Source organism: Calonectris borealis, chromosome 5 (assembly GCF_964195595.1).
Source record: "Calonectris borealis chromosome 5, bCalBor7.hap1.2, whole genome shotgun sequence".
Taxonomy (NCBI): Eukaryota; Metazoa; Chordata; class Aves; order Procellariiformes; family Procellariidae; genus Calonectris; species Calonectris borealis.
In genome coordinates this window covers 28,625,927-28,646,532 of record NC_134316.1, presented here as the reverse complement: position 1 = coordinate 28,646,532, position 20,606 = coordinate 28,625,927, and the positions used below count along the sequence as shown (strand labels likewise).

The following is a 20,606-nucleotide window of genomic DNA, read 5'->3' as shown; positions in this document are numbered from 1 at the left end:
TGATAATCAAGCTTCAGCTGTCTGAATTTCAGGCCGAGCCTCTCATCTTGAGCTCTGCTGAAGAGCTTCTTTAATTAACCATTATACCACAGATGTTATTGATTTTTTTTTTTTTTTCAAATCTGGTTGAAACATCATTGTGCTGGATCATCGCCAAGACGAAGGCCTGAATTTTTTGTGCGCTGCTTTTACTCCTTCTGCATACCTTATTAGTCTCCATGTCTGTTAAGTGCAACCCTTAGTATTAACTCAGAAAATATGGCATTGATTTTTAGCCTTGCAGCCATAAATCTGAGGGCTCCTAATTTGGAATGTGGAAACCAGAGTTCTGCGAGAAGCTGTATTACTGTACACCTCCTGCAAGTAAGACTTTTCACTCTCTTTACCTTTTTGCCAGACTTTTGATATGGTTTAAAGTTCTTGGAATTGTTTTGTTGCAAGAGGAACAGAGCAACATGTCCAAAACATGTTTGCTTACATGTGTGCAAATAACATATGTTTATCTGTATTTAAAAAATATGAAAGTAAATTAAAAGTCTGATTTGCAAAGGTGCTATACACCACAGTTTCTAATGATTTCAGCTGGGTTGCGGCAGCTCAGTTTCTCTGCAAACCTGTTTGCTCACCTTTAGCTGCATAAGTGTAATTTGGGGAGCTGAATTTTGCTGCCCAGGTTTTAGTGTTTTGGTGGCATTTTTTAAATTTGACTGTATTTTTCTCTTTTAGCTTGTGATTGGGATACTCAGATCAGTTATTAGCATGGTGTAACATCTCTGGTAGAATTAATTCTTGAATTTAAGGACTCAGTTAATTAACTCCGCATTGTCGGGGGCGGGGAGGGGGGGTGTTATGCTTTATCTTGGGGGCAAAGCTGAGTCCCAGCCTTGAGTGAATCTCAGCCTTCCTAACAACAGCGCATTCCTTTCAAAATACGTCTTCCTCTGATGATGAATTCAAGAACTAAAACAATGACAATAGGTTCTTAAATTCTGATAAGATTTCTCCGAGTTTAGCGATATGTTATTTAAACATAATTTGGAGCTTTTAAAATACTGTAATGGCACCTCTTGACCTTTCCAAAATCACATGGAGCAAGAGATGGTGAAAAATGTTTATTTACTCTGCATTAGAAGCTAAATCCCGGTTCCTTCTTAGAACCGGTAGTTCTTTTATACTGGGGAACTCATGCATGGCACTTCCATTCTTCAAACAAGAGCTAGACAGTCCTACTTGAACTGCAGAAACAATGACCTGCAGTCTATCCTATGCCTGAGTGATAAACAACAATGCAGACCTCTTGACAAGCTCTGGCATCAAGCGTGGAGTCTTGCAGCTCAACATGTCTGCTGAACAGAAGTTAGAGAAAGAAAAGATCATCTTGTAAACAATTAATTAATGTTTGTCATGAATTATCATTTTTACTTCCTTCTCAAGAGGCTCAAAGGGAATAAAAAGGCATTTTTGCAGGTGGTGGCATTCAAAGTAAGGGCAATCAAATGTTTGAGAGCAGTGGCACAGCACTTTGAGTCTCTAAGGGTGAATGGTGCTAGGATTAGAGCACAGCAGGGGGTTGAGGGTTTCAGGTGTGAAGCTTAATGTTTGTGATCAGCAAAAAAAAGTCTTGAATTTATCTAAACTGCTCTTCTGCTAACAGTACTTCTAGCACATAAATGTTCTGAAAGTGACAAGTGTTCTCATTGCTCTTCTAATGCAAACATGATCTGCATTTGAAAGATGCATGCCTTTTGCCTAAATTAGAATGTGCATCACAAAGAGCGTAAGATGATGACCCAAAAACAGTTCTTTACACACTCTCTCTCTCCCCCCCTGCCCCCCCCCTCAATTCAAGATACAGCCACAAAAACGCAAACTTCCACTCCTTTTTACACAGCTACCAGACCTGCCACTCTGTCCATTATTCTGCCTGCACCGCAGGTTCGTAATTAGGATGCTTTACCGCCGGTGCGTCAGTTCTTATCTAGCATCATTCACACAGAGTTTCGTGTCTTTGCAGCGCTGTGCACGAGTAGCTCAATTTTTTTTCGGCCAAGCAGTTTTCAGGGATTTTATGCTGTGCCATCCTAATGCATGCACACTCCTTACCTCCTCCCCCTGCTTATATTGCTGAGCATCACAGCGAATATAGCATGATAGGAGTCCTAACAATAAGTTTAAGCTATGCTGAGGATATTAATGGGTTTAAGATTTGTGTAGAATGTTTGCTATCCCTGGGAAAGAAAAAATAGGTTTTAGTAAATAAGACTAGTAAACGGATTGTACAAATTAATTTCTGCCTCTCCTGGGATCATCTATTTTGCCTTTTTGGAAAATATTTTTCCTCTATTTAACATTAAATAAAATCTTAGTAAGCAGCAGGAAGAATCTGTCCCTAAGAGAAAAAGCGTTGTGCAACACAGGTTAGATATGAAAGCAGCAAGGAAAAAGCCTTCAGATGTATATACGAATGTAGGAAAACCTGCATGGATCCTCTATTTTTGCTTCAAATGTTTTCATGATGCAATATGCTGTTACAATTTGGCATCCGGAGGGAGCGTGCTGTGTTCTAGAATTTGAGAACTATTGAGGCAGACAGCGCAGGTTTCAGACAGTAACCATAAAGGTAACTCTCTCTATATATATTCCTACATCTTAATTGAACAATCAGAAGAGGGAGTGTGGTCTAATGATTTACTTCATGGGCCTGAGCTGGCCGTGTAAGATTGGGTGAATAACTTCAGCTTTCAGTTCATAAGCTTGTCTATTTGTAAAATACGATTTTTAATTAAAGAAGCCAATTATCTGGGAACTTTGACATTTGTCATTGTCATAAATTAATAAATTAATTTCATATGATACTATGAGATAGAAGAGGAGGAGTGGTAAAGTAAAATAACTTCATTTTTTCCAGTCTCTCACATGAACTGATAAGAACGGACAGTAATTGATTAGTATATGTTTTCATCAGCTAACGTCTGAAGTTCAAGGACTAGATTTCTATTCACCCTAAGGTCCTTTCACCTCTCTTTGGCAGAGTGTCAGGGACTGCATGACGTAGCACTTTCTCATCAGAAAAATCTCTATTTGTCGAAACAAATTAGTTTTAATCTGTGCTGCAGAAATATCTGTTTCTAGGCAGTGGTGGCAGGAGAAAGCATCTCAGCTCTAGTTCGGCCCAGAGGGATGCTCTGCGGCAGTAACCAATCTCCGGCTCAGAGCTCCCGCTCCACTTGATTTAGGCAAGGGTCTGGACGTGGTCCTTCCTACTCCAGCGAGTCTCTAAACCCCTCTTGCGAGTGCCCATCAGCTGGGCTGGAGGGAGTCTTACTCAGTCTCTCTATTTTGGAGTTGTTCTGATTGGGGTCATCCCTGACCCTATCTCAAGCAGAGGGCTGATCCCAGGAACCACCATGTATTCTCACCCTTCCTTGCTGATTCTTTCTTGTTTGCTTGCTTTTTGCAGAAGTAACTAAATAAGAAAGAAAGGTTTCTTTCCTGAAATTCCTGAATCCCAGTAAGTGATGGGGAAAGCAGCCCAGGAAAAGTTTTCTGCCTGGCTTAGTGCAATTCCCACGCAAAGACAATTTTGAATAGAGAACCTATGACTTGTGTCCCCACTTTAAGGACCCTTTTACACCATCAAAGTGGCTCAAGGGGTCCCAGAGATGACAGGGATCTGGTCCAAAATGTTTCTGCCTGAATTCCTGTTGCTGGCCACTCGTTAAGGTGGAGGCAGGAAATAAAAAATATCAGAAAGTGCTGTGGGACTGTTTGTTTGTTTGCTTTTCCTCTCTCTCCCACTGCCCCTCCTTGCCTGATTTCAGACGTTTCTGAAATAACTCACTCCCCCGCACAAAGGGACCGATGTTTGGGGGGACTGAGCCGGGACCTTTCCTCTCCGTCGGTCAGACCCCATGTCAAAACACTCCTGGCTCCCGGGAAGTCAGCGCTGCTGAATCCCGAGGCTTGCCAGTGCCAGTCAGCTGCTGTTTGAACTAAGTCCTGACCGCAAAATCAAAAGTGGGTCCAAAGAAAGCTGTAAACAGTGTGCAATGAGCCATTTGAAGGCAGCTGATGCCTCATTTGGGGTGACATGTTGTGGCTGATGAGTGTGGATGATGTGGGGTTTTCGATAAGTGCCTCATCAGTATCCTCATCATGATCGTGTTGCTCAGCCACGGCGTGTGCCCTGACTTGATTGTAATTGCCTGAATCTGCTCCTGCTGCTCAGGAGCGCACAGTAATATGCAATAAAACAGCAAGAAGTGAATGTTAACCATCTGAGTTCTGACACGGCTGCTTGCAGTTCAAGTTTTCCATTAAGGACAAAAAAAATCTATATAGACACACAAATATGGATATATAATTGCATGTTTAGAATAATTATTGTTTGTATATGTAATAAACTAGTTTTATAAATAATGCATGACGGTCATATACAGATACATAGATAGATGTGTCTATATGCATCTTCCCCCTGACACCTGTACATACGGTATACAAATGAACATCACATGCTCATGGTGTGTAGGTAAATAGTAGAGGGATGAAGAGCATCAGGACCATACTTTGATTCAAATTTTTAGGAATGTAAGCAGAACCTGTAGTTAAATCTATGTATAGTCTTCACAAATCTTAATAACACGTGTGCATACAGATAAGTAATTGATTTTTAGATGCAGTTAATCTACTCATGTAAATGTGTGCGTGTGTGTACTTGTGCAGGTGTTGGGGAGGGTAAGGTACACATGCGTATGTGCTTTGTACCGCTAAATTAGTCTTTGGAGAGAACACAATTTATTTTCACAAGTTAGCTGGTTTGGATTAATTCCACAGCACCACTGGCTGGAAAAAAAAACAAACCCCAAACTTTCTGAACCCTGTGCCTGTGAGTCTGACAATACAAAGTGCTGAGAACTTGTGCCCAGCGGCAGCTTTTCAGATCAGAGACTTTTTGCAAGGTGGGAACTGTCATTAGCCTGTTGGGTCCCAAGGCATGAGAGGGGTTCCGAGGTGTCATGTTCATGCCCGTCGGTGGCAACAGAAAGAGCAGGTTTGTTGATAGCTTGTCAAAAAATAGAATGTAATCAGAACATGAGCTATGCCCCTTTTTAATAAACAAGTGGTGTGGCTGGTGTTCTTGACTTTAAAATTATTTTCAGCTTTGGTTATAGGTCAGAAAGGCAATAAAACAAACAGATTATGGTTGTATAATCATATTCTGTGGTGTCTCAGAGTCTAATACTACACCCTTGCAGTCAGCAGCTTTGGGGTTTCTGTATGCAGCTGGTTTTTTGGCATAGTTTGGGGGACATTTAAATAATAAAATGTACACATGCAAACTCTGTTTGCATTCAGTTAATGCCTGATGGAATGAATACGTGGGTTTTCTTCATCTCCACTGCGTTATTTAAGCATTTCAGTAAAAGTGCACAAAAATGTTTCGAAAATGTTTGCAGCTGCTGTTGCTACTGTGCATCGTCCTGCGTGCTCTGTGTCTGCGTACGGAGGCTACCGCTGTAAGGTACAGGTCCTGCTACACCGAGACAGAAAGATCAGTGTTAAAGTGAAGGCAGAGAAGAGAGAGATTGTTATTTGCAGACCAAAATTGCCAGGGCATAAGATTTTTGAAACCCTTTAAAAATAATTATCTTTCCCCAATTCAAGTGAAATTTGCACTGCCTTGGAAATGTCCTTAATATCTTCATTATAGAAAACAAATCTGTACAGATTAAACACTCTAAGTCTGACCATTTGAGAGGTAAGACAATGATTATAATTATAAATACTTCTGTTGTCATGTGTGATCAAGTGGATTCGCTGTTGTAGCTTAAATATATTAACTTTAACCCTTTTTAATTACGGATTTAGCACAATGCTGACGGAGTCCCTCCTAGAATCCCGCATTCACCCTGGGCCTCTCTTTATGCTCAAAATATGTAGACAAATAGAGAGGAATTCCAAGGAGGATAGAAAACATGACTGAGAAGTTGGAAGGATTTGTTTATGAGGAAAGATTAGAAGAATGAAATGGGGAGCTTTAGTTAAACGGGATTAAAAGCAACTAATCTACCTATAAACTAGCGTTTATAGTTTCAGCAGATTAAACTCATAGTTTGTACTAAATTAACTATGCTTCATTCTCAAAACTTGTATATCAGGTAGCAAATTATTGCTTTACTTATTAAAAAGTAACTTATACTATCAACAATTCTGATTTTTCAACATTGTAAGAAAAGGACCTACATTTGTTCAGCGGAGCAAAGTGATAACAAAGGGATGGGTTATAGCTGGGTACAAGCATATGGAGTGTTCAGGCAAGGAATGGCATTTCTTGACTTGGTAAATATTGATTCTGACTATCAGCAGAGAGAATTTTTTAAAGGGAACGATAACTGGGCAAACACCCAGATTTTCTCTCAGTAGCACCTACAGGTAGTAGAACAGTTTTTCACAAGGGGTGCTAGGATCTCCATTGCAAGAAACACAGACTACCAGTCTGGATTAAGAACTGGGACAAAATTTAGCATTGAGAGCAACCTGACAGCCCTGAGTTATGCAGTTTTGCTCTTGAATTAAATCATTCTTGCTCTTGGTATTTTTTCTATTTTTTTCTTTTTTTAAGATAAAGTATGCATTGCATTCACATGCACACAAACAACTTCGGGTGTGATTTACGATAACTGTTAAAAATTATCTCAAGAAAAATTTCATTCTGACTTTTGCCAGGGACTTTCTAGATGTTCAGAAAGAGGCAGTGTGTGTCTTGAAAAGTTTTTATACTAATTTAAATTAACTCAAAAGCAACAGCTTTACACAAGCATAAACCAAAATTAATGCAGTGATGAATCAGACCCCACATCTTGGACCATTCTGAGATCTAAATAGCAAACACAGAATCTTAAATGCAAGGAAGATGCAGCCTGGTGTGAACTGGCTGATTTGTTAACTTTGCAGGATTAATGTATCTTCACAAGAAAAGTTTTCTTAAGAAAGGGAAGATAAACAATTCTTTCAGATTGCGGTTTCTACTTAAAACCCATGACAAGAAAAATGTTTTTTTCTCCGTGAAGATTTGTATGGCATCAGGATTCCTTTGCATAAAAGAAATACTCCCTAATAATAAGATATAAAGGAGAGTACAAAAAAAAAAAATCAAACCAGGATAAAAACCCAAGATTCCGCATAAATCAATTGTAAAAATGATTTTTCTAGCCCTTGTGTTCATAAACAAATGCACGGGCCCAGATTTTTTGATCTGTATTGTTTAAAACTCCTGTCTAGCCCTGTCTGTGCCAGCTGGGATCACCCAGTTTGGTATGTTTGGATGCCACTTCTAATTCCAACCTGGTGCTCTGAGCCAGCCCAGTATAGAAATGTTAATGCAGCATTTCTTGATCAAATGATCAAAGAAATCCTGCCAAATCCAAGCTGGGCTGCAAAGTCCTCCTTCCTCCCCCCCCCCCCCCCCCCAACCCTCCATTCCTGCAAAATGCATGATACTACCCCCAATTTTGCTTTCCTCTGCCCAAGCAGTATTTCCAAGAGGGTGGAAAAAACTGTCTCATGGGCGAGATATGCTCACCAGATTGCCATCCCTGAAACAAAAGAAATTTTCTGAGATCTCGATTTTGCTTGAGCAAGAATAGCAATGACCAATACGGAGTTAATTGTCAGTAATAAGGGATTTAAGGCTGGGTGGGAAGAATGACTTCGGGTAAAAATACGATTGTCCAATAGTAATGTTAGAAGTCATTCACATCTCCTGGCAAGTTGAAAAGGGTATTTGACTCATAAAGATCTTTTTCTTTCTTTAAAAAAGGTGTAAATTTAGAATTAAACTTAGAACTAAAATCTCAGTTATTCAGAATTACACCCTTTGCACAGCACACGTGCTGGTTGCAAGGAAGAAAGGAGCCAGTGCTGCACCTCAGGACACCATTTGCACAGCTTTACTCTGGCTCTGGAACGCCTCTGCTAAAGCCAACACACAGGAGGATGATTTGTGACCCATCTCCTCCAAAGGAGTTTCAAGCTCTCCCTTTTTCCAGATCTTGTTTTTCTGTTCAGAGGTAAGCCTCCGGCACACCTGAATCTGACTCCTTGCCACCACGACGGAAGGCATCTCTCAGAGCACCAGCGGGGCTGGGTGGGCTCTTGCCATCCTTTGCACACTTTCTGCGCAAAGGCCCAAGCCTTATGTCTATATTATATCCGCCAGCAACATCCAGCACCTTCTCGGAGCACTGCTGGCTTGCTCCCCGGGCAGGGGGCTGTGCCCGGCTCCGAGCGGGGAGCAGAGCTCAGCCCGTGCCACGGTGCAGAGCAGAGGGTAGGTGCAGCTGCAGTCCGGGTGAATTTTTCTCTTGCTAAATGATGGTGAGGGAAGGGATTCTTCTTGCCTCACCGCGGCAAAAGTTCTGGCGTCACCCTGAACGCATGTCCCAAATATTTCTATGTTCTCAAGATAACTTCAGAGATAAGGGGTTATTTAACTCTGCCAAGTCATGGTGTTTGTTCTACACGACATATAACTGCCAAATATTTATGCAATTAACATCTGAATTCAAGCATACTTTCGTAGTACAAAGATGTGATTAGTCTCACCAGAATATGATTTTTTTAATGGACGTGGCTCCCACTTTCCAGCAAAGATTTAATAGCTGAGTCCTGCAGGGAAGTCTCCATTTGCTGAACTTTTACAGCTTTAAAAATATCCTAGGGTACATTTCCTAGCATGCAGCATGGCACAACACAGAATTTAAATGAAATGCCGAGTTCAAAATGAATTAACAAAGTGCGTAGGATCAATCACTACCCTTGTCCTTTCCTTTTTTTAGCCAAAATCATATAAATGACTGGCACTGACAAGAGGCATGGTTTGGTGCTTCGGAATAGAATTCTTCCTCTTCAGCCTGAGGACCTGGAACGGGAGGCTAAGAGGCTCCGAGCGTGCCTTGGGGTAGCCTTGGGCATCTCCAGTGTGCAGGGGAGAGGCACGGAGGCAGACCGGCTCCCACAGCTGTTTTTGAGCCTCCTCAATCCCAACGCACACGGGGAGACAGGGGACAGTGGCAATGGCACGGGCCCTTCCCTCTCGCCTCACCTCGTGCATCTGCGGCACCTGCTGAGGTCCAGCTCAACGGGGGCAGCTCTGACCCCTACCAGGTGTCCCAAGGGACCTGGGCTCCGGTATACAAGCTCTGGTAAAAGCTCCTGGGCTGCAGAAGCCAGCCTTTGGGACTTCCCATGAACTTCTCCCGGTTTGTTTTTTAACCAAATGTACATTTTCCCCCTTCACATCATTGCCCTCAAGATCAGAAAGTGGGTCCCGAGCCACCTAGCAGAGGGCAGAGGCCAATTTTCATGTCAGTCCATTTGCAGGTGGAGAAATATAAAAAGGAAAACAGCAGAATCATCTTAAAATCCAAACCCCACCACTTTCTGCGATTTTTTGCACAGTTAAGTAAACTACGAAAAATAAACAAGTTGGTTGTTATTATGGGAAGAAAACCCAAACAAATGATAACATATGTAACGTTTCATCCCTAACGATGATGAGGACAGTCGGTGGTCAGCCAAATTGCCTTCCACGTGCAACAGAGGGCTCAGACTATGAATTTGGTATAAGTAGCTGGGTGTGCAATAACTGCAGAATCAGCATCTTGTTTTGAAAGAACTCCTGCAAATCCTGCAGGAACATTTCAGTACTAGATGGTGTTGCTATGGGCACCAGAAGGAAGCTTAATATAAGAGAAACTGTCTTAGGAATTCATGGGGGATGGGTGTAAACAGAAAACGTACGTAGGAACCGGAATGTCCCTGGCACTAAAAAGCAAATGACATTTTGGGGTTTTTAATGTTCTGCCAATAACATTTTAGCATAGGCCTTTCCAGAGGGAAAATATAAGCTGGTACCTTTTTTCAAGTTGCCTAAAGTGAAAGATAGGTAAATAGATAATGAAGTTCTATAAGGTGTATCTGCATCCCATGTAGCATACGCAGAAGGAAATCTGGATGCTCCAGATAGATATAATTTCTCTTTAAAAAGAGACATTAAAAACAGGAATGGAAAATGAGAGAAATAGAAGCACTGCAGTTCCTTCTAATAATCAGGAATAAGGATCCCACACTGCCTTTGAGTACAGTTCAAACTTTAGGCAAAAATCACATTGGCAAGGGACAGCCGGATGATTTAATTCATGGCTAGATTTCTCCCATTCTGGCTGTCCCTCTGCCACTATAGACTACCTAAGTGGATGAAAAGAAAGAAAAAGTAACCAGTGTAGAATAACTGCAAGTATATTTCAAAACAGACAAAGAGAATGCAAAATTAAATTCTTGATGTGAAAGGGATGGGACAATGAGCCCCTCTCCCCAAGATACCTTCAGAGACGATTCCATTTCAGCGCTTTCTTTCTTGCTTGCTTGCATTATTTTTCATTGCTGTGTCCCAAAGAAAGCCTGAAAGCCTTTTATTATTTCTTATTTTCTTTTTCTTTTTAGTATGTGGTATAAGTTCTTTTTTTATATATATTATTTTCCTGCCAATGTTAAAGCAGTTCCCATTTTTCTAGTTTGTTTCTGACACCTAGCTGTGATCAACAATGCTTCCCACTGAATCACTTCTTTCATCTATTCAGCTTCTGTTATTTCCCTTATCTCCTCTCCCCCCTTCACCAGCTTACCTCTTATTAACCCTCCGGGTTCCAAACATATTGTATCTCTTCCAAAGATACATATTTTTATTCAGACATAAGTAATTTTTGCTCGCTAGCCTCAGTTTCCATAATTGCCTAATAGAATAGCTGTGTGTAGTACATACTCTTTATGGAACGGTGAACAATAAACCGAGACATTAATTTATACTTGTGCACTGTACGCTGTTCCACTTCACCTTTTTCCCCCTCTGAACTGATAGTCACATAAAAACTCATTCTTCTCTAACGTAGGAAGTATAGTTCAATCCACATGTAAAAATCTGCTTGGCTAGCAATTTTGTTTGACCAACAAAACAATTATTTTCTAAGAGTCACCTTAACCCATCGCGGTACATTTAAAATCACGTTTTAACTCTAAAAATTAGTGGTAGTGATACATTAAGCTACATTTCTGCTAGTATAAAATATACAGGGGGTTTCTAGGGAATAAGCTCTCTCTTATGTATACCAATACATTTGTGGCTCATTTTCAGATGTACAACTGCCTTTACTTTTCTGAGGATGAAAAATATGCAAAACCCAAGAGATTTAACTCCTGAGCTTTAGCTATAACTTTTGTGATTGAAACTGGTGAAAGCAGCTATTCATGTAGACTTCCTTTTTTGCTATCCCTCCAATTAATTGTGTAACCCAGCTCCAATGGTGAAGTCCTTTCCCAGCTAAAATTCATATAAAGTTTTTGGAAATGTGTGTTGTGTAGCATGAGGTGAGAGTGTCTGTTCAGATACACACAGAGAAGGCTCATTGCTCATCCTGGTAAATAACATACCAATAAGCTTATGCAGGCATCTATATTTAAGAAAAATTAAGGTAATATATGGAACAGTATGTAAATAACTCCATAACTAGTAGTGTGTAAAAAGAAAACATACTTTGGAAAATATATTTCCACATTAATTTCAAGCATCATTAACGCTGGCTGTAAACAATGGTTATTTAACACTCATGGAAAGTATTTGCTTTGTTAATACACTAATAGGCGTGTTTATTGGAATCAGGTGGAAGTTTTTATGTATTATATGAAAAGATATTAAACTGTGCAAATGGATTCATCTGTCTCAACTTAAAAACTAATGGTTGGATGATTTGATGTTTATAAAACACAAATGAGTTTTTCTTTTTTAATTTGGGCAACATTTCTCCTGATTTTATTATGTAAATAATCATTATCATTTGACTGTATATAGTATCTTTCACAAAAAAAAACCTTAAAAAATGAATACAGCTTTCGTATTTTTAAATGAAATGTTTATACTGGTTTATGGTAAACTTTCTCAAAATTCAGTAAGATTGTAGCACAATTCAATGCAGTCTTTTGAGCAAAAGCAAATTACACCCAAGGACATTCTTATAGACATTAAAAATAATTGGCATCACTAAAAATTTCAAGTTTGTGCCAGGAGCAAAATAAATATTTCGGTCACATTGTGTGCAAGTAGTTCTTGCTAATTTAATCCTCAGAGATAAATTAGTCTCTCCTTCATCTTATATTTATTGCTTCAGAAGGTTAGTTTTGTATTACGGAGGAAATTATGCTGCATCAAAGGTTTAACTGAGCTCCTTTTAGAGTATCATGATTGTCACTATAAAATCCCAGTAAGCGCGTTTATAGAGAACTTACAGCTTTAAATTTCACTTAGGAAAAAAGCCTTATACTTTCCTGCAGGTTTTGAATGCAGATTTACTATAAAATAAGTGAATAATAATACCAGGTTATTTTGGAAAGTGTTCTTTCATGCAATCCCTGCATTTAGCACAATCCCAAAATGGCAGCCCAACAGGTGGTCCTTTCACAGCCTTCAGCCCAAACAATCGGAACAAAAAGGACACCAAGAATCGAATGTTCTTCAGGATTTAAAAAGCTGTTCACTTCCCTTTGTTCATTTTCAGATTTAGCCATGTTCATTATTGTTGAGCCACAAATGCAGGACATTCTTTTTTGACATTTTGCCATAAATAGACACTGACTGAGGCTGACTAGCCAGCTAGCTGCTTTGTCACATGCAAGCGGAAACTACTTCTTCACAAAGCGAATGCATTCCTGGTGCCTCAATGGCCCCGGCAAGCACCGGTTGTGACATGCTGCAAATCTGGCAAAGTCTAGGTTAACAAAAGTATGGGTGACAAAGGCTGAAGTTTCTCTTCCTATATTTTCCTCCACAGTAAGTGTTTAATTCTGGCCTAATGAATTTGCCTGGAAGACTGGGTGTCACGTTGACAGGCTCTTGAATGTCTGAAAATATACTTCTGCATTGTGGGCTCTCTTTGGAGGCTAGTTAACCGGTAATGATGGACTTCAGGGGCGAAATCTAAGATGAAATACTTGTTTCTCGGTATTTTAGAAGTTGTGAAAGTTCCTCGTTACAGTGATCTCAGTCTCAACACACGTAACAAAAGATGGGCACAGTCCTATGAGTCTTTAATGATGCAAGGAGCCTTCACAGCTGCCCTCACTGCGCTGCGAGGAATTGCTCACACAAGTAATGGGTACAGAGGCAGAGATCCAGCTTTTTTCCCTCATGCGTATGAATAAATGTGTAAAACACGGGTCTTGTAGAAAAGGCAGAGCTATAATGGTACCTCACTGTTCAAGTATAGTAAGTGAATTTATCTCCAAAATTTTTAATTTACCAAGTCAAATCCTCTTCTGCTACTGCGTATTTTAAATGTAGTGCACACCGCGCTTTTCTTTTTTTTTTTCTTCCCCCCCCTTTTTTTGACATGTCCAGACAAATTTGAAACTTCCAGGCTTTCCCACTGCTATTACCGCGGGGATTTTCCAACGCCCATGCAGGGCGAGTCCAGGGCTTCTGACGCCGGCCGGGGTGTGGGTGAGACCTGTGTTTGTAGGCAGTCCTGCTGTGCAGCATGAGGGTTTGAAACCAGACCCTTGTTAACTTGCTAGACCCTGTTCACCTCTCACTTTCAGCATTCAATTTTTGGTGGAAAACATGACTTCCTTCTACTGTCTTCTGGAAAGATATGTTGCAGATATAAATAAAAGATTAATTTAATTTTATTTTAATTTTAAAACATCTGTGTTCAGAATTGCTTATAACAGTAAAAAAGATATTTTAATCGCTGCTGGTAACAGTTCCAGCACGTGCACAGGGAAACGTGTGTCCCTCAAGTCCTAGGGCTACCAAAGCCAACAGCGTTGTCTAGAAGACAACAACCGTTAGGTACAGACACGGTCCTGCCTGTTAGGAAGGCGGCAGTTAGGCAAGGTGGCAGCTATGCCGAGCAGCGAATTTTTCCTCTTCAGTTCAAAAACTTGAAATCTGTAATGAAAAAAGACAGCGTTGAATAGGTTATTGAATGAAGCTGATGTTCGGTGGTGTTTGCCATCCTGATGCTCGTTACATGGTTTACCTGAGGCCATTGCTTGTGGAGGAACCAGTTTATAAATGAACCAAGGGGTGAAAGCCAAGACCTGCTGTTGAGACCCTGAAGATACTTTGGCAAACTCCTTCAATGCGCGTCTCCCCTTCCAGGCTCCTGCACCCGCTGGGGTGTTTCCCTTGCAAATGAAGCTTCACAGAGAGCTGTGGGTCCTCGTGGTGTTCCTCTCAAGGAAGCAGCTCCTGCTTTTTTTGTAGTAGCAAAGGTAAAATTGTTCAACTTTTTAATATACGAATTTAAAATCCGTAACCCTCATAGATTTCAGGGGGAAACAGTTAGCAAAATGTTTAGGCAACCACCAGCCAATATGCGTTGTAAGAGGACTTTGGCTTATTTTAACCACAAAGTACATACAGCCCAAAAAAGTCCGTTTGTAAAAAAAGGAGTACAATGACACAAAAGTGGGACTTGATGCTCTCTCTAATCTTATCCCTATTTTTAGTTTTATTCTAGCCTTATTATCATTCCAAAATCCCCTAACAACTGTTTTAAATCAAGATATCTTTCTTAAAGAAAAATATTTATACAAGATATTTACCTATATTTTTGTAAACTCAAGTCCAAGTTTCAAGTTAAAACTCGGGGGGGGGAGAGGGGGAATCTGTTTGTAGAGCAGTGCTGGTTTAAGGGAAGAAAAGTTGGAGTCACAGGATACAGAGAAACTTCACTAGAATAAATCAAACAGCACTGAAAGTCAATTAATGCGGAGGTAGAAGCAGGGAAGCATCCAGCTTTACCTCTCTCCAGACAGCAATAAGTCTCTTGCAAATTTAGCTGTCAGAAATGATTGCTTTGTTTTCGACAAGTGGCATTACTTCCTCTTATACTGGAATTAAAATTGATTGAAATTGATTCATGACTTCTCAATATTTTCCGCACCCCTTCATTCTTTTCAATTTGAAAACATCATTTCAGTGAAATAAACACAGATAGAAACAGTATATATATGTTTTTTGGTATTCTTTTATTTTTCTTTGAGACATGTAAGTATTAAGATGAGAGAATGGTATAACTAGTGTTTTTGACTGGGTAGTAATTAATTTTCCATGAAAGAAATGCTTTCAGAAATGATGTCTTCCTAAAGGAACAAGGTTTTTAAAAAAAATTTTTACTGATTTTTCGGGGGGGGGGGGGGGGGGGGGGGGGGGGGGAGGGAAGGGAACAAAATAACTATAAATTCTTAAGCGGCCACACACGGGAAAGTTCAAATCAGAATAAAAGTTTTGCTATGCTGCTTGGAAGGGTTTCCCATTTGAAGTCTTGCCCCTGCTTTCGGACCTACCTGGACGAAGGGCAGCGAGCAGGCGGTGATGCCAAGCACTGGGGCTGGCCTGGGAGCAGGGCCGAGGAAGACGAGGAACCTGCGCCAGGCAGGGACCCGCGGGGGAATGCAGAGCCTGGCAAAAGTGCGCTGATGGTTCGAGGAGCTTGTGACGACATTTCGTGGTGAAACTGCCCGCAGCGTAGCTCTGCCTGAACTTCTTTGGCTTCAGCAGCTGTAAAGCTGTGTTTGTTTGGATTCAGCTGCAGGACCAGTTTACCTAAAGTCTTGCAGCAGCAGAATACAGTATAATTCAGGCTTCTTTACTCTGCAGCATTATTAAAACAAGATCTTATTAGAAAGTCGGTTTATTCTTGTCCCAGATACGATATGTGATAGCGCCATTTTAAGTGCAGAACCCAAACACATCCCAAACATTTCTTGGTGTATCCCCATTTACCTACGGGGAACTGAGGGATAAGGCAAGGAAAGATCAAATGATTTGCACAGAGCTTCACCAGTAACTTGTGGACGTGGCAGGCACTGGACCAGTCCCTGCTAAATCGTAACAGAGAACTGTAACCCTGAGAACATCCTTTCGCCTAGAACATAGAAGTTTGTATTGAGTCTAATCGAACTATTTGTTTTTCAGTGTTTCTACCCCCTTGTATTTCAAGCCTTTGCTGACTTCTGGTCAACTGCAGAACCCCACATGAAACCAGGGTGCCCTGCTGTAAAACAGAGACCTGCATGTCACCCTTATGTAGACCCACTGGCAGCAGTCCAAGGACCTCCCTTATCCCAGTGGGCTTTTCCACTTGTTCAGAGCAGTGAATAATGAGAAGATCACCAAAAGCATGGCACATAAAGGGAGGATGAGGGCAGTAATCTGAGCAAGGGAGAGCAGGTGGGAAAGGTAGCAGTGATTGAATAGCTAAATTGTCAAGAATGGGAGTAACTAAAATAAATACAAAGCAGCTGCAGTCATAGGAAACCTGTTGGGGTATGGTGAGGAGCATGAGATGGTGGAAGGATCGCAGGGTTTCTTTCTTGCCATGAAGGTATGCTATGTTCTTTGTAATAACTACCTGGTAAACATTTTAACTCATGCTGTAGTAAATCTATTCCTTCATAAAGAAGCAAGCAGGCAAAATTCACTGTTGTCATGCAGCAGATTCCAGGTGACTGACAAATTGAAAGGATGTATCAAACATTTTGTAATTAACCAAATCTGTGGAGTTACAAAAATGATCATAACAATCTCCTTAAAAATGAGATTGTGAAGCCAATTCCTTCCTTAGTTAATTCTCGAAGAGCCCTGAACCCTGGTTATAAGACACAACATTGATATTAACTGAGAGAAAACCAGTTCCTGAAGCCTGTAGCTATTGCAGGCAGAATCGTGGGTCTCTGCATCGCGAGGAGTCAAAAACACCTTTTGCACTGAGATGTTCTGAGAGGCTAATAGTCTGGTTTTCTCCTGCATGGAAACAGCTCTCCTTTATGCAGTTAATGACCTGATACCCTTTAGACTTCTTGGTGTCTGTGTAACCTTCAGCAGCAGCCTGTCAGAGTCACGTAACCAGAATTGGTTCCTTCCTCTCCTGTCAAACTGCTTTTTCTTTGTTTTCATCTCCTCTGTGCTAACAACCCTTCTGTGTAGCATCCTGCAAGGTCAATCTCTGACACTTTCTTTTGGCCCGTCTTGTATCACCCTGGTCTCTTCTCTACTTTCACAGCTATCCGTGCTGGGTGAGTGTCTTCTCTTCTGCAGCTCTACCACCTGGAACAACCTTATTTTGTCTCTTGTTGACTCTCTGCCTTGTTTCAAATTGCATTTGAAATAGCTTTTCACCTTTGCTATACCTATTTTTCTCATTCTCTGCTGCTTGCTTGCCTTGTAATTGCATTAGAGGCACTCAGCAAAACACTTTGGCACAGCTAAAAGACAAGTCCAGAAACACAAATGTTATTGTGCTGTATTAAAGTGGAATTCACAGGCCAGAACAGTTTGTTGTTTGATATGTGTTTATTGTTGTAAAACCACAGCAGAGATGAAACACTCCCTGTAAGTGTGGATTTTGAACTGATGCTTCCCTCAACCTGTGCCGGAGAGTGTGTCAGTACCATTTCTCCATGGGTAAGAAGCAATTAGCATCAGCAACTTTTAACATACTGATTTTTAAATACTCCAAAACATCTCCATTTTGCAGTGTTTTTCCTCCTTTGCTGTTTAGGACATGTAATAATGAAGAACTGTGAGTGTTCACTCTAAAGGAGAATCTCTCTCATCCCCACAATGTAAGAAATGTTTTTGTCATAAGCTATCGCAATGGGTCAGTGAGGATTTTCCACTGCACTGAGGAATTCCTGTATTTGGCTGTCTCGTGTTAAGCTGTGGTAGATAACTCAAGCAAGCATGACGTTTCTTGTTGCACACTGTAACTGAAGTTACAGGCAGTAAAATCTGCCTAGCTGTGTCATCTGAACAGGCTGCCTTCCCACTACGGTAGTTTAGTCTGTATTAAACAGAAGGCTCTTTCTGCCCTCCTCTCCTATTTTATGATGCTATTATTTGGTGACATCAAATTCTGAAAAATTAATGCATACGTAAAGGCAACAATCCATTCATCTTCTTTCCTTCACAAGCTTTGTGCAAAGGCTGTAGTTCAGGATTTGAGCTTGTTTGATATGACATACCCTCTTGGCCAGAGAAGCATCTGGTTAGGAAAACTCCTTGCTAGTTTTCTTCAGATTTATTATTGGTGGCAGTTGTGACTGATCACAAAATGAATTCTCTGTGTGGTGGTCAAGCAAAGCAGCTGGCATGCTTAAGCAAACATCTACAGTATGATGTGTACAAAATTACTGGATGAAAGTGTACCTCTCGTTACTGCACTTTCTTGTTTTACATCTTGCATACATCTTGCTTTCTTGCTATTATACATACAGGTTACATGCATGCAGCTTCAACTACGTATCTCGGAGGTGGGACGGCTGGGTAGTTAAAGGCACTTTCTTCATTCTTTGAATGATTTCAATGATTCAAAGTCTGGGGTTGATAACAATTCTTCTGTCTAAAGACAACTACGGTGTAGCTTATTGAAACTATTCCCCATGTACCCAGAAGACTTGGAAACAAAACAGAGCAAGAGCTAGCTTTACAGGCCAGTGCTTGGTGGAGACTTGCTCATGCTATGTGTTTTCACAGCAAGAGAGGAGACTCTTTGGTGGAAAACATCTAGCCAGCTTCTGTTCATTTTGACAACTCAAAGGGAAGTGGGAGAGTCTCCACAAATGCAAAAATCTATGTATAAGCTGTGTATAAAATAATGTAGCATATGCATGTCCAGCTGTATGAGATAGACTACATATAGACTTACTAGATTTATCACAGAACAGGCTACAGAGGCATAGCTTTTATTCTCTCACAAGTTTTAGTAGGGGTATAATCTAGTTTTGAGCCAAATGAGTTTGTGACAATTGATTTACCCTGGCTGTTGCTACAAAACTTTGTAATAACAGAGCATATTGTAGAACGGGTAAATAGGTCATAATTAAGTAAGAACTCTTATTATATTTATGTATAAACAACTTATTTGTATTCATAGTGGATTGTCTCCACAAATCTATTCTTGTCTTGGAGCCAAATAGAAATTTAATGTCATTGTTATGTTTAGGTGAACATCACACTCTTATATTCCCCTCTGTTTGGCCTTGAATAAAAATCAGAGCAACAATAATATAAATGGTATGAAAGTAGTCATGAACAGTAGCCCATCTGTACTGGACAGAATTCTACAAATCAATTAGATGGTCATAAAAAGCTAAACAGATGTGGATGAATCAACTGTGGAAATAAAATGGATTGAACTCTTACGTTTATTGTGCATGTATAATCCTTTTTAATAACCAAGATGGGTAAATTACACTAATTAACCTTTAAAAATTTAGATGATTTCTAAATAATAGCTTCAAACAATGCCTATTCTTTTCATTGTTACTTCTAAGTGTTTGTCCATGACAAGGCAGTTTCATTAGAAGATCTACAGAGGTAGTTGTTTAAATGTGCTTTATCTTTTTTCTCATTTCTCTATCATTAGACTTTCTACAGCACGTACTCCCACCTCGCCCCCATCAGGCAGCCCTCGGAGTCAGAAGAAACCAAATTCATATATCCTAGGAAGCAATGACAAGAAAACTCATCTGCTGGAGACCACTTGAGTTGGGTCTCACTGCTCTTGGGTGGGATAGATTATCCGCCAGGACAGCAAATCCTATTCCTAGCCATAAGAATGTGTTATCTGGGCTAGAGCAATGCAGGCAGCAAAGGCAATGTGTAACCCAACGCTTTCGGACAGGTTGCCTGGATCCTCAGCAACCTGCAGGGCTGCAGGTAGTTTTCAGCCACTTTCTGCCACGCTTTGATGTAAAGCAATTGTGAGAGGATTATACAGGTTATAGCACAGCTGAAATCAGGGTAGAGAGATTCCTACAGCTACAGAAGCCTGAAGTACTCGGTAAGTCTTCAGCAGGAAGGGTTGGGAGAAATACTCGCTTTTATGGGGGAAGGGAAAAGGTATCTGTCAGGGAAACTTTCTGGAGACTTTTTTTCCTCTTCAAAGCCCCCTTCCCATGCCTTCATTCAGGAGAGGATGGTTCAGCATGTGTTACTGTAGAAAATGTTTTGTTTATTCTCACTGGTGCAAATTATTTGTAAACACATCAATCAAATATATTTTTATTCAGTATTTTGACTACTTCTTCAAATAACGTGTCTTCGGCATTCTGGGGTTAAAATTTCTCAGTGGTGTTGTAAGGTCTTAATTAAAACAACAGAGATAACTTATGATGTATTTAAAAAAAAAAATAAAAATCCAGCACCGATCACAATACATTGGGTGGAATGGTAAATGGTTTGAGTTTCCTAAATTACTGACATTACCTGCTGTTCAAAAGGGCACTTCACTTTTGGGTTTATTTATTAAAATCCTGCACTCAACTGTAAGAAATTAGCCTCCTAGAGATGAATCGCTCCGTACTCAGGGGAGCTTGAAGCAAAGAAACCGATCATGCACACATTGCCGAACTGCACAGTAACACAAGCTCCAATGTTTTACTACATCTCGCGTGCAAGGTGCTAAACAGCAATGTGAAGCATTCCTAAGGGAGACAAATGTTCTTGGCTTAAAAGTGATGCTCTTGGACATCTTCCTCAGATAATT

General features: G+C 40.5%; 1 long non-coding RNA gene across 1 annotated transcript; it reads right to left on the bottom strand.

Annotated features, from left to right (window-relative positions):
- Positions 1–12,280: 12,280 nt before the first annotated feature.
- Positions 12,281–16,191, bottom strand: LOC142082905 (uncharacterized). Its single transcript, XR_012673888.1, has 3 exons — positions 15,403–16,191; positions 14,091–14,305; positions 12,281–13,999 (listed from the first exon to the last, which is right to left on the bottom strand). It is a non-coding gene; the product is annotated as an uncharacterized LOC142082905 (long non-coding RNA).
- Positions 16,192–20,606: the final 4,415 nt, after the last annotated feature.